A 13,854-nucleotide genomic window follows, 5' to 3' on the forward strand; every position below is an offset into this window, starting at 1 on the left:
GCATAGATGTGGATCTTTTGGCGAATTCCAAAGAAGAATTTATATTTCAGACAATCAAAAGAAGAATTTGAGACATGGAACTTCAGCCAGTATATGATGGTGTGGATGGGACATGCTCTCCATATTCTCTTGACATCATTTATCCTCCAAATCTTATAGCATGGTATTTTTCTAGTTTACTAATTCCATCCTACCATAGAGCATTTACATTAGCCAGATTTAATATATTCCCTTTGCAATCATTGTGGACAGATACAGGGGTATTCATCTCAGTGGAAGAACCTGTAATCACTGTTATAATGAAGTAGACCATCTTACGATGTATTAACTAAAACTGCCTATGTCAACATTTGATTATACCTCTTTTACCTTCCTCTAATGTTGCAGATGACAAGATTATTAGCTTTTTATTAGCAGATACAGAGAACTCACCAAACAGGATGCTGAATTTTTATCATCTTGTCATTTAGGTCTAAAAGCCAAAAGTACTGAAGTCTCTGTATTGTTGTTTCCTCTGAATTACATTTATTTTTTTAATATAATTTTATTATTTATTGTTATATAAAGCATTTACAGAGAAATTGAGGGGAAAAAAGCGACCAGCTGATATGGTTTGCCATCTCTTTTAACATACATATTCAGTTCCCATCACATATTGATCCTGATCTAGGAGTTATTACCATCTTTCTTAGCAAAGTAGTTGTTGATACATATGAGAGTATAATCTATTATCTTTACACCGCCCGTGGCGCCGCGGGCGCCACGGACTAAATAAACCAGTAAGCCCTTGGAAGGCGGGCTGTGTCCGGGATGAGGAAGGGTGCCGATTGGCCCCTTCCTCATGACAGACTATCGGAGGGACCAATAGGCAGGCGCGAAGCGCCTGCCGATTGGTCCCTCCGATTCCTTGCCGGAGCAACTGCGAGCCGCGCGTAGCGCAGCTCGCAGTTGCTCCAAGCCAGCCAGCCTCTAAGAACCTCTAAGCCAGTGGTCCCCAACCTTTATGAGGCTGGGGACCGGCAGGGCATCGGCCCGCGCCCGTGGGGGCCGCCCCCGCGGGGGCCGCACCCACGCATCGGGCCGCGCCCGCGAGCCGCGCCCGCGGATCGGGCCGCGCCCGCGGGCCGCGCCCGCGGATCGGGCCGCGCCCGCGGGCCGCGCCCGCGGATTGGGCCGCGCCCGCCGGCCGCGCCCGCGGATCGGGCCGCGCCTGCCGGCCGCGCCCGTGGATCGGGCCGCGCCCGCCGGCCGCGCCCGCGGGCCGCACCCGCGGATCGGGCCGCACCCGCCGGCCGCACCCGCCGGCCGCGCCCACCGGCCGCGCCCGCCGCCGCCCAGGGAGCCCCCGGCCTCTAAAAACGCATCGCCGGCACAAGAAGATGGCCGCCGGCAAGAAGAACGCGCCCGGGAGCCGCCCGCCGAAGGAGCTGCCCACCGCAAAGGAGCTGCCCGCTGAGAAGGAGCCACCCAAGGAGCTGCCCGCCGCGAAGGAGCTGCCCGACGTCGCTACAGCCCTCTCACCGGTAAGCTACCTTTCCTCACCCTGCCCTCGCCAGTCCCTCGCTCTCCACCCCCCTGCTAGGGCCCATTGTATTTGGAATACAATGGGCTTTTTTACTAGTAAGGATATATTCTATTATTGTCTTAGATGATATAAAGTCAGTTCCCTTCATATATTGGTCCTGTCCTAAAAGTTACTGCTGCTGTCTTTCCCACAGGAAGCCAGGGGAATACTCCATTGTTCAACTCATCCTTCAGGTGGTCGCAGAAAATGAAATTGTGTTTTTTTCTGTGGGAGGAGTTAGGGCGGGACCCGTCCAGGATAAAAATTCAGAGAGGGCCAATCAGGAGCCGCGAAGCAGCTCCTGATTGGCCCTCTCTGAGTGCCACTCAGGGGGCAAGTTGGCCCACCCCGGACTCCTCATACATGCCACTGGCAGCACGCACCTCAGGTAAGTGCGAACCGCCGTTCTCCCGGCTTCTGCCGGCCCCGGGCGCTCCCTCGCGGCAGCGCTCCCGCCCACCACCGCCGTTCTCCCGGCTTTTGCCTGCCCCGGCCACTCCTTCACCGCAGCAAAGGAGCGCCTGGGGCCAGCAGAAGCTGCTCCCACCCAGCCCCACCGTTCTCCCGGCTTCTGCCAGGCTGCCGCCTGCTGCTGCCACCAACACTTGCCCCCCCCCCCCCGTGCAACCAGCCATCAGCCACCGCCAAAGGAACCTTGGGGACCGCCACCGCAAGCTCTGCTCTGCCCCACGGAGCACCACCCGCCCAGCTCCTGCGACGCCACCCCAGGTAGGCACCAGGCCCAAAGGACGCCCCCGCCCTTGCCAGGCAGGGCCGCACAGCCCTGCCACCCTGTTCACGTGCTCTGCTAGCGCCCGCTGCATTTTGCCTGCAGCGGGCTTATTTACTAGTTATATTATAATTCAATTTATACAAACAGCTCAAAATTAACATTTGAACAGTTTTCATATATGAAGATCTCAGGTCCTCACCCTGAATTCCCAAAAATGGAGGTTAGTTTTAATCAAGTGTATCCAAGGACTTTCATATGAGTACTTCCTCAATGAGGAAATATAACCATTCTTAGCAAAGTCCCCCGTTAACCACATGTTGAAGCTCATGCTTCCAAAGTTCTAATCATAGTGTAATTCCTGCTACTCATAGTTCCTGTAGTATCTGTCCTTATCATTTAAATATTTCAGTTATAGAATGGAACTTTGCCTCCCCCTCCCCCCACTGCATCCCACTGAGAGCCACAAAATGCTCATTCAGGAGAACAGGAGACCTGTGAAATGACATGAAAGCAAATCTGGTGCAAAAATTGTGAACTGGTGTAAATTGCCTATTTAATCTGGATCCAGCCCACAATGATTTAAAAGACAGTGGAACATTTGACAACTCAAAAACAAACAGTACCAATTCATTGATCCAGAGTCGTCATTATCATCATCATCATCATCATCATCATCATCATCATTAGAAGAAGAAGAAGAAGAGCTGGTTCTTATATGCTGCTTTTCTCTACCCGAAGGAGGCTCAAAGCAGCTTACAGTCACCTTCCCTTTCCTCTGTCTAATCTACAGCTTGCTGTAGAATAACAGAAGTAACAAGGTTTTTTTTATATATATATAACAGAAGTAACAGGGTTTTTTAACAAATATATACGAGACAGATTTTTTAAAGCATTAAATAGCTCTCCCGTTGAAATCAATGAACTGAAAAACGTTTAACTGTTTGACTAGATGGTGACCTCTGTTCTGACTCCATACTGCTTTATGTTAAAAGGGAAAGTGAACATGGTTAAAGGTGGCACATCAGAAAGGAGCATTTAATAGACACAAGTGCAGAAGCCACATGATGGAAAATCGAAAGCAGCCAAGATGGAAGATGGATTAAGCTGTTGTCTGCAGGTACTGTGAGTGAGTTGAAATGTGTTCTCTGAAATGTCCCATTGGCTTACAGGGATTTCTTTCCCTGCCCTAAGAAAACTATAACACATAGAAAGTTGTCTTTTATGGGCTAAGTTCATAGAATACGGTAGTATAAGGGCAACAGTGCTGAAGACAATCTTGAATAGTTTTTCAGACCAGTTCGAAGCAGTAATATCAGGGCTCTCTCAGCCTCACCTACTGCACAAGGTGTCTGTTGTGGAGGGAGGAGGTGAATGTAAGCCACTTTGTGAATGTAAGCCACTTTGAGACTCCTTCGGGTAGAGAAAAGTGGCATATAAGAACCAACTCCTCCTCCTCCTCCTCCTCCTCCTCCTCCTCCTTCACCATATCCTTGAACTGATTTAAAAGACAGTGGAACATTTGACAACTCAAAAACAAACAGTACCAATTCATTGATCCAGAGTCGTCATTATCATCATCATCATCATCATTAGAAGAAGAAGAAGAGCTGGTTCTTATATGCTGCTTTTCTCTACCCGAAGGAGGCTCAAAGCAGCTTACAGTCACCTTCCCTTTCCTCTCCCCACAACAGACAACCTGTAAGATAGGTGAGGCTGAGAGAGCCCTGATATTCCTGCTCTGTTAGAGCAGTTTTCTCAGTGCCATGGTGAGCCCAAGGACACCCAGCTGGCTGAATGTGAGGGAGCGCAAATTCAAACCCGGCTCGCCAAATTAGACCACACCAAGCTGGCTCATCTGTAGTATGAATTGTAGTAGTATTCACACTATCAGTGGTCACGGATATTTACAAAACAATAACAAATAATAAGATACATCCAGCAACAATCAATGGAATCTTTAAAAAAGTCAACAAGAATGACATTACTGAACACAGTTGTCTTTGCATGTATTAATAAGCTGATAGAGCATGACATGGTAATACTGACTTATGTCCCATATTTACCTAATAAAAGAAACTACTAGAGATTTACATGGAAATTGTATTCAGGTTCTGTCATTGCATTGATATCAATGGAAAACCAATTCTAAACTATAACTTTATTGTCTCCCAATAACCATCTGGGATGGGATTATGGGGAATCCTTATCTGCTTTCAACAATTTGGCCAATCTTTGAGAAAAGTTGTATAAAGTGACCCTGTTTCAAGGGAACAGATATTCAGAGATTGCTTGCCATTGACTCTCTCGGCATAGTAACCCTGCTCCTCCTTGCTGGACTCTCATCCAAAAACTAACTAGGAAATACCCTGCTTATCATCCAAGATATGATGGGATTGAGCTAACCTGGGTTACTCAGGTCAGGGTCATACAACATATTAGCACTGCTATATGCATAAGCTAACTAAAGTAAAGGTAAAGGTTTCCCCGCCCCTGAGTGCCTCCTCCTCCAATCGCCTATCTGTCCAGCAGCCAGCCAACTGCCTTCCATCCCCCACCCCTGACCACCCCCTCCTACTTCCACTTCCCTCTGAGCCTCAGAGGCTTCATATCCCTGATGCATGAGAGCTGCCCCTGCCGGTGAGGTCCATAACAACTGCCTGCAGCCTTTCCAGAGGGAGGTGGATGCTGGTGGCAGAGTTCTTCCAACCCACACCCCCAATCTAGCACCTGTTTTAGTTACCTGAATGCAATGGGCTTGGCCCCAAGTAAACATATATGACGATGCATGTTGCATTAAGTTATGAAAAATGGGCTCATGCAGGTAACATTGGTAAAGGAGTTCTTATCCTGCTTACATAACAGCCTGCATTCTACCACTAACCTGAAGTGTTCCTTTCACTTAATTTCTTATTCCAGAACACTCAACTTAAGCTGGAGGAAGGTCTTTTGCACTAGAGAAAGACTTCACAGTTGGCTGAGCAGCATGATAGAATATAGGGTTACTAAAAATAATCCTCAAGCGATGTTACAGAATGTGACCGGAATGTTTCATATGTAGCCTCCATGCAACTTTTTTTGCGTTGGCCAAGCAAGAAGAAGAAGAAGAAGAAGAAGAGTTGGTTCTTATATGCCGCTTTTCCCTACCCGAAGGAGGCTCAAAGCGGCTTACAGTCGCCTTCCCATTCCTCTCCCCACAACAGACACCCTGTGAGGTGAGTGAGGCTGAGAGAGCCCCGATATCACTGCCCAATCAGAACAGTTTTATCAGTGCCGTGGCGAGCCCAAGGTCACCCAGCTGGCTGCATGTGGGGGAGTGCAGAATCGAACCCGGCATGCCAGATTAGAAGTCCACACTCCTAACCACTACACCAAACTGCAACATGCACTTTCCTCAAGGGGAGACGACACACTGTCTATGTACGTTCCCTGATTGACAACATCCACTTGAGCATGTTTCCCAACATTTCTTGGATGTCTAGATGCCTGTGGACTGGTCTGTATACAAAATCCCCTGGGCATGCTGTGAACTGGTGTATTTCTTCCATACTGATTTTTGCAATTTTTGCACACTGAATTAAAATAATAATGATAAGCACAGCACATACAAGCACATGGCTTTCTAAAGACAGGCTGTAAAGTGGAATAGAAATATCCAGTAATAATTTATGTTTTTTGTTGTTGTTTTTTAAGGAAACACCTCCCTATTATATATGCATGCTCACATTTAGCCAAGGTGCTATACTTAAGTAAGGAAATATATTAAAACTGTCTTCCTTCCTGCATTCACCACCAAATGTTGTGTAAACATGCATGCAAAAATGTCCAAGTGCTTAGTCATGGTTTTAATTATCACTAAATAGCCCCCCCCCCATGTATAACTCTATCAGAACACTTGATAGAATAAGTTGGAATGAAGACTCTCCATTTTTCATTTTATCTGATAATTTTGGGGACACTTTCTGGGCCCATTCTCCAATCATGAGGAGTTCAGCTGGTGAACAGAGAGCAGGGACAATTTGTTCAGTTTTAAAGAGAATGGGACTGAATTCCCTCGAAGAATAATCTGTGCTCAAAAAGCGGACAATTGAAAGCTGCACAAACGTGTGGAAAAAACTTGCTACAAATTTGTCTTGACAGATCAGGAAAAGTATGTTGAAAGCCCCTTCAGACACAACCCTTCTTTTGGTTTCATCAGTCAGGGAAAGAAGGAAGTGCTTCTTCAGTGAAAGAATGAAAAATGGGGTGTGAGAAAGAAAAAATGAATTTACTGCAACAGCTGTTGTACAGAAGTTTATCCAATACACACACAGTCTTGACTCCTTTCTCCTTTCTAAGGGGTTTCTGACCCTCTGATCATCAGTCCCAGGAAAGTACACTATGCATATTTCTCACAGTTTCTATTTGATGTGAAAATGGTAATACATGTCTTCTGCCATTCCAGTGTGCCCAAACTTATACTCCCAAGAATCCAAGTACTGTGGCTGGAATATATGCACATTGCCTGTTACACACAAAATGGTGATTACCACATTCCAAGATGATCATGGGTAGCACACTGGCTTGTACACTACATACTGTAACATCTGAAAAAGATGTAACTCTTTCTCCACTGCTAGAAGATTGTCTTTTATGTTGGAAGACTCAGAGGGAGAGTGCAATCTAGTCTTATTAGCAAAAGGGAATAATCCGATCCTATCCAAAGTGATTGCATTTGATATATGCTTAGGATTGCCAATCTTCAGGTAGGACCTGAGGCTCTCCTATTTTTGTAACTGATCTCCAGACAATAGAAATCAGTTCTCCGGGAGAAAATGGTTGCTTTGTGAAGAGTGTACTCTATGGCAGCCATTTTCAACAGGGGCCATAGGGCATATTTGAAGGGGGACTGAATAATGTGAGGGGGACTGAATAAACCCCAAAGGGTTTATTGGGAGGGGGGCTGATAGCTGAAATAATGAAAAACCATTTTGTCACATATGTTGTCATTAGCTTCTAGAATGCTTTGCGGCTCCTGATTCGCCCCTCCGAGTTTTTATCATGGACAGAGCCTGCCCTAACTCCTCCCCAATAGCTCTTAGGGCTTTATTTTATAACTGCAGGAGCGGTTAAAGATTTCCCATTTGAAAGCTGTCATTGCCCAGGGAGCTCAGGGCGGCTCACAACACTCATAAATATCACATGAAATCATACAAAATGTGTAAAATCAGATAAAACCTACAATTATTAGCTTCAAAATTAAATCTTAAGAGAATTAAATTTCAGACAGCCTGCCTCTTTCTCTTTAGAGAGAAAGGGGGCATATAGGTCCCCTCTCCTCGCTAAACCCTGCCCATCCCAGACTCCAACTTCTAAATCTCGTTATTTCCTAAATGGGAATTGTCAACCCTTTTAGTACTGCCTCCCAAAATTATAATGATTACGGTATGAAATTCACATGTAGATGCATACATTTCAATTGCATGCAGAAAATATTTGTCCATAGTGTCCTTGGTTTTAAAAAACCAAAGATCAAAGCAACTGTGACATCAACTATGTCTGTAACTATACATTTCTAAAAAAAAAAACCCTGTCTCCATTCTGGTTTCAGTTTAAGGCCAGTTTAATAACCTATTTCAGTTCCACCTTAGTAATTGAGTAGCTCTGCTGGTGATAAGTCATGTACAATTTTTGAGCATTGGTGGTCTATTTCCTGAGATTTGTCTTTGGAAACAATCACAAGCTAGCTGCTTTCTTCCAGGGGAAAAGTCCTCATGACTGTTGGCAATATAAAGTTAATGTTTGATGGCCGTTTTGTCCATGTTATCATAACTGTATTTCACCATGCAATTATTTCCAATTTAGTGCACAGAGCAGCAATTGCATCCCATTTTGGACAACACACTTTATATTTCTAAAAAAGCCAAATACCATTCGATGGGTTATGATTCATAATTGCTTTGCAATAATGTCATGCAGCAATGTATAAAGTTTGTGTGCTGTCTCCAAAGAATAATAATAAAGAAGAAAGAAAACAAATATAATTAAATATTAAAATGGAAATGGTTTTAAACTCGGGTTTTCTTCCCATCTTGTCTGTTTTCTGTCTACTTCTCATGACCCAGTTTCAGATTTTTGAAAAGCTGGAAGCAACTTTGTCCATAATTAAAAGATTTTCTACACCACAACTGGCCATTCAGTAGTGACTTTGGAAATTTTTAAACAGAGGCTAGATAGCCATCCAATGGAGTGGCTGATTCTGTGAAGGCTCAAGGGGGTGGCAGGTTACAGTGGATGAGCGATAGGATTGTGAGTGTCCTGCATAGCACAGGAGGTTGGATTAGATGACCCAGGAGGTCCCTTCCAACTCTATTATTCTATGATTCTATGACTACTGATGATACAGAAACCCCATCTTTATTCCCCCATATCAAAATATAGGTCCCCTAAGTTTCTCTAAGCTACCAGACTCTTGGGCATGCTCATTCATCCTGTCCCCCTCCAGCTTTTCTTTACCTAGCTTAGCTCCTCTCAATATCTCTAGGATGTTTATGAGTGTTTTAATGTCCCCCTCCAAGTTAATTTACAGCATTTTTTCTTCATACCTGACAATTCCACAGAGTATGTATTGAACCCTACTTTTTTGGAGCATTGGTGTGGACTTTCTCAGAGAACAGCCATATGAACACTTCTTTTGTCTCAGTACAGCTTATCTTCCTTACACTTGGCCAACACCAAATGGCTAGTGGTCCCTGGCCACAGGGTAGCACATCTGGTCTCAATCAGGACCAGGACATTTTTGGATCTGGTTGCTACCTGGTGGAATGAGCTCCCAGGCTGCAGGCTGCAGTTTGACCTGGGGCAGGTTGCCCCCCCTCTTGCTCCTGCATGGGGGAGCATTTGGCCCAATGCACCTCATCTACCCTGAATTTGTGCTCCTGTATCAGAGCCTCTTGTGGTGCAGAGTGGTAAGGCAGCAGACATGCAGTCTGAAACTTTGCCTGTGAGGCTGGGAGTTCAATCCCAGCAGCCAGATCAAGGTCGACTCAGCCTTCCATCCTTCCGAGGTCGGTAAAATGAGGACCCAGTTTGCTGGGGGGTAAATGGTAATGACTGGGGAAGGCACTGGCAAACCACCCCATATTGAGTCTGCCATGAAAATACTAGAGGGCATCACCCCAAAGGTCAGACATGACTCGGTGCTTGCACAGGGGATACCTTTACCTTTATGGGAGGCGGGTCAGTTCTTAGTGCAGAAACATATCCAGAGGAGATCTGGGCCCTGTCAAAACTGGGCCAGTGATAACAACATCAAATAACCCTCCACCCCACAGAAAGCCACAAATTCCATTGAAAACTGCAATTATGCTTCTATGCTAGAAACAATAAGGACTGCACTGATGACATAGTGGAATGGAATTTAAGTGGAAGATGTGATTTTAAAGGGTTTTAATGTTTTGTTTTTGATATTATATGATTGTTTTCTATTGTTGTGCACAATTTTTTCTTATTTTTCACGTGTCTTTTATTACCTCAGCCACACAGGCCAAAAATTGCCGTTACCCCACATGGTGGTCTTGGTTGCTACCTGATCATCCTCTGATATAAGTTTTACTTTATATTAATTACACAAGTTTCAAGGAGGTATTTCATACAAGATTGGGAAGGAATGAGAATTTTTTTAAAGTTTGTGGAATGTAAGGAATTATTCTGTACTAGGGACAAAACCCTTTGCATTCAGGAATACAAGGGACACTAGATTAGGGGGGTGAGGTGGAAGAACTCTGCTGATGGCCTTTCCCTCCCCGCAGGACCTGAAAATGCTTCAGGCTGGAGGCCCCAGGAAGGGAACTCACCAGCAGGGGCAGCTGTCATGCAGCAGGGATCTGTATCCTCTGAGCCTCAGAGAGAAGTGGAAGGAGGAGGGGACGGTTAGGGGTGGGGGAAAGAAGGTGAATGGCTGGCCACTGGACAGACGAGCAAGCCGGTTGGAGGAGGCGGCACTATGGGGCAGGACAGCACCCTAATTGGGTGTTAAGGGCTGAGTGGCACTTAAGCCATGAGATCAGCTCCTCCTCCTAGCCCTTACCAGAAATATTAAGCAGAATAGATGTGTTGGATTCAACCAACTGGTGATACTCTCATTTTCAAGAAGCAAATATTTTATGGCATGGTTTGACTGTTAGTTTGTATCCTGTATATGGAAACTTTCCCATTTGTGGATCAATTCATATTTTGGATTTTAGATTCAACTTTTAAAATCTCTCCAAACATGTTCTTTCCAATTCCTTTAGAAGGCAGCATCATGAAAAATTCAGGCCAACAACGAATACATTTCAGCAGAGATGATAAAATGGTGTTGTGTTATTTCCACTCATTAAACAATGTCTATTTTTGTGATATGCATTTCTGTGGGGTGTTTATGTGCGGAATAAAAAATGCAAATCCAAACTGGGATACCAATCCATCAAAAGCAGGATGTTGGAAAGGATTCGGTTCGTAACATGTCTGCCGTACTACCAAGGAAAGCAGAGCAATGAATAATGGATAATGCAACCAAAGGAATATTAAATAATAAGCAATGTGTATGAAAGAGGAAAGCTCGCAAGGATTCTCATGTCAATGATGGCTATTCATATAGTCCTAATTATAATGCCAAATGAGAAGCAAATATGAGATTGGCAGTTTTCAGGCAATAGAAAGATCACGTGGGAGAGGGGTGGGATCAGATTTAGAATGCATGGCAAATCATTTTTTCCCCAGTTCACTGATACACATGTCAGGCTCTCAATATAGCCGTGGGCTAATTTGCATGAGATTCTAGGGGAGGGACCAAGAGGGTAGAACTTCCAAGGTGTGTTGGATTAAAGGTTTTCTGAGGACTCAGAGGCATTCTTGTAAAAAAACAATGGAGCATCTCTTCAGCCAAAGGGATGCATTCTCATGTTTGGTTGGTATGGAGATCTTTTGTTGTTGTTGAATGAAGGAGGATTGGGTCACCTACTGTCAGTTCCAACTGGTAGTGACCCATTAGAAGCATAGAGGTATCACTTCCAGCACTTTTCCTTCACTGCAGATGTCAGAGACAGACGCTGGGACCTTTACCATGCAAAATAAGCACTCTGGTACTGAGGCATGCAGCATTACCCAGAAGAACGGTTCATACCCATACGCACCCATGATATTAAAGAGTCCATTCATCATATTCTTCCTCATAGAGACAGATCAAGATGGGTAGCCGTGTTAACTTGTCAGCAGCAGTAGAAAAGAGCAAGCGTCCATTAGCAACTTAAAGACTAACAAAATTTCTGGCAGGTTATGAACTTTTGTGTGTCACAGCTCACTTCTCCAAAGTGGAATGGGCTGCCTAAGGAGGTGTTGGGCTCCCCTTCACCAGCAGTCTTATAGTAGCAGCTTGATGGAGACCTATCTTGGATGTCTTAGGCTGATCCTACGTTGAGCAGGGGGTTGGACTAGATGGGCTGTATGGCCCCTTCCAGCTCTATGATTCTATACCAGCTCACTACTTCATTTATCTGAAGAAGTGAGCTGTAACTTATGAAAGCTCATAAAGGTAAAGGTATCCCCCGTGCAAGCACCGAGTCATGTCTGACCCTTGGGGTGACGCCCTCTAGCGTTTTCATGGCAGACTCAATACGGGGTGGTTTGCCAGTGCCTTCCCCAGTCATTACCGTTTACCCCCCAGCAAGCAAGCTGGGTACTTATTTTACCGACCTCGGAAGGATGGAAGGCTGAGTCAACCTTGAGCCGGCTGCCGGGATCGAAATCCCAGCCTCATGGGCAAAGCTTTCAGACGGCTGCCTTACCACTCTGCGCCACAAGAGGCTGTTATGAAAGCTCATAAGCAGCCACAAATCGTGTTAGTCTTAAAGGTGCTACTGAACTCTTACTCTTTTCTCCCTCAGAGATGTGCTACAAAAATAAAATGCAATCCAGAAAGGAAGTAATCAGACACCTAACCTATAGCTTCTTACAGCTCTCTACTTATTGTGGTTATTTCCATTTTATTGTCAGACTGGCTTTTCAGGTAGTCTTGTTGCTAACATTATTGTTGACATGCCTCTTTATTTCCATCCCCATTCCCTCATTACATTCTTCTACAATTTTCTGTACGTTTTGTTTTAATCCTGCTTTATGTCTCCCTCCTCTCCTTTGCAGCTCTCCTTTTACCATAGCAATCACTGACTATTTCCTTTCTGTAGAAAATATAATCTTATTGTCCATTCCTCTTCATGGATCGGATGTTCTTTTAAAGTGTTGTTTAATAATTTGGTGTAGATTAATAACTAGCACCATTAAATCTTGTTATTAGATTTTAAATTTTAATGCATAACATTAAGGCTTATCATTTAGTACAAAAAGCTGTACGATACATGGAACCAAGCTTGCTTGCCTACCAAAGCAAATTATGAAAATTTCCCCAGTAAAATCCCGCACTTGTGATTCCACATTTCTTGTTTCAGATCCCCATGTTTGCTGTCTTTAATATTAGACAGAACATAGGACTACAGTGAAATTAATCTCCTCTATTTGAATTTATGTTCACTGTTTTCAAGCAGACTAGGCCCAACCTTTGAAACATTGATCCAAATTTGCCAAAAATAAACATGATCCAACTTTAGGCTGGAAGGTATTTCTCCTTAGTTTGGAAGAAGGCACTCAGCATTTCTAAGCCTGTGGGAGCTTTTGGCTTTTCGCAGGACCTGTAAGACAGAGCTCTTCCACCAGGTCTATGTCTGAGGCCAGTGCAAAGAGAAGATGTGTGGGTGGAAGGAAGGAAGGAAGGAAGGAAGGAAGGAAGGAATTCCAACACATTCTAGTTTCCCCTAGTCCCCAGTGGGGGTAGGTGGGGGGTTTGTTTGCTGCCGTGTTTGTTGCTGGTTTTGTATTCTGTTAATTGTTGTGTTTTAGTGGGGTTTTTAGGGGACTTGTATTTTATTTTATTTTATCCCGGAACCCACCATGAGCAAGTTTTGCTGAGAGTGGCAGGTAATAAATTCAAGTAGTAGTAGTAGTAGTAGTAGTAGTAGTAGTAGTAGTAGTAGTGGTGGTGGTGGTGGTGGTGGTGGTGGTGGGATGTAGGCCACTGTGACTGCATGTCCTTGCAATGAAACAAGGTAACATCAAAATGTGTTCCACAGTTTGTTGGTTTGACCTACATGCCTACTTGTCAGGAGCATGAATACAAGATATATCAGCATGTTATATCATTATCATTATTGACAACATAATATCACATGACATTGCTTACATGAAGTATTGACTGCTATCTAAATGTTGGAGATTAAAAACTATATCCTACTGTTTGCACATATTTTCTTTGTTCTTGGAAGGATACGGAAAATTATGAACAAAGAGTCAAGAAATGGGGGAAGGTCAGCAGGATTCAGACAGAGGCGTTTCTTGTTATTTCATTGCTTGTGTGACTTACAGTGTTAGTTTTTCACATGTGTTTTGCTCCCTCTGGTGGTCACTTCGATATTGCATCCCCATGACACCAGTTTACTCCTAAACCCTTAAAAAGTGCACAACATTGAACTGGGGATACAGCAAAGAAATA

The sequence above is a fragment of the Paroedura picta genome, chromosome 6, assembly GCF_049243985.1.
Source record: "Paroedura picta isolate Pp20150507F chromosome 6, Ppicta_v3.0, whole genome shotgun sequence".
Taxonomy (NCBI): domain Eukaryota; kingdom Metazoa; phylum Chordata; class Lepidosauria; order Squamata; family Gekkonidae; genus Paroedura; species Paroedura picta.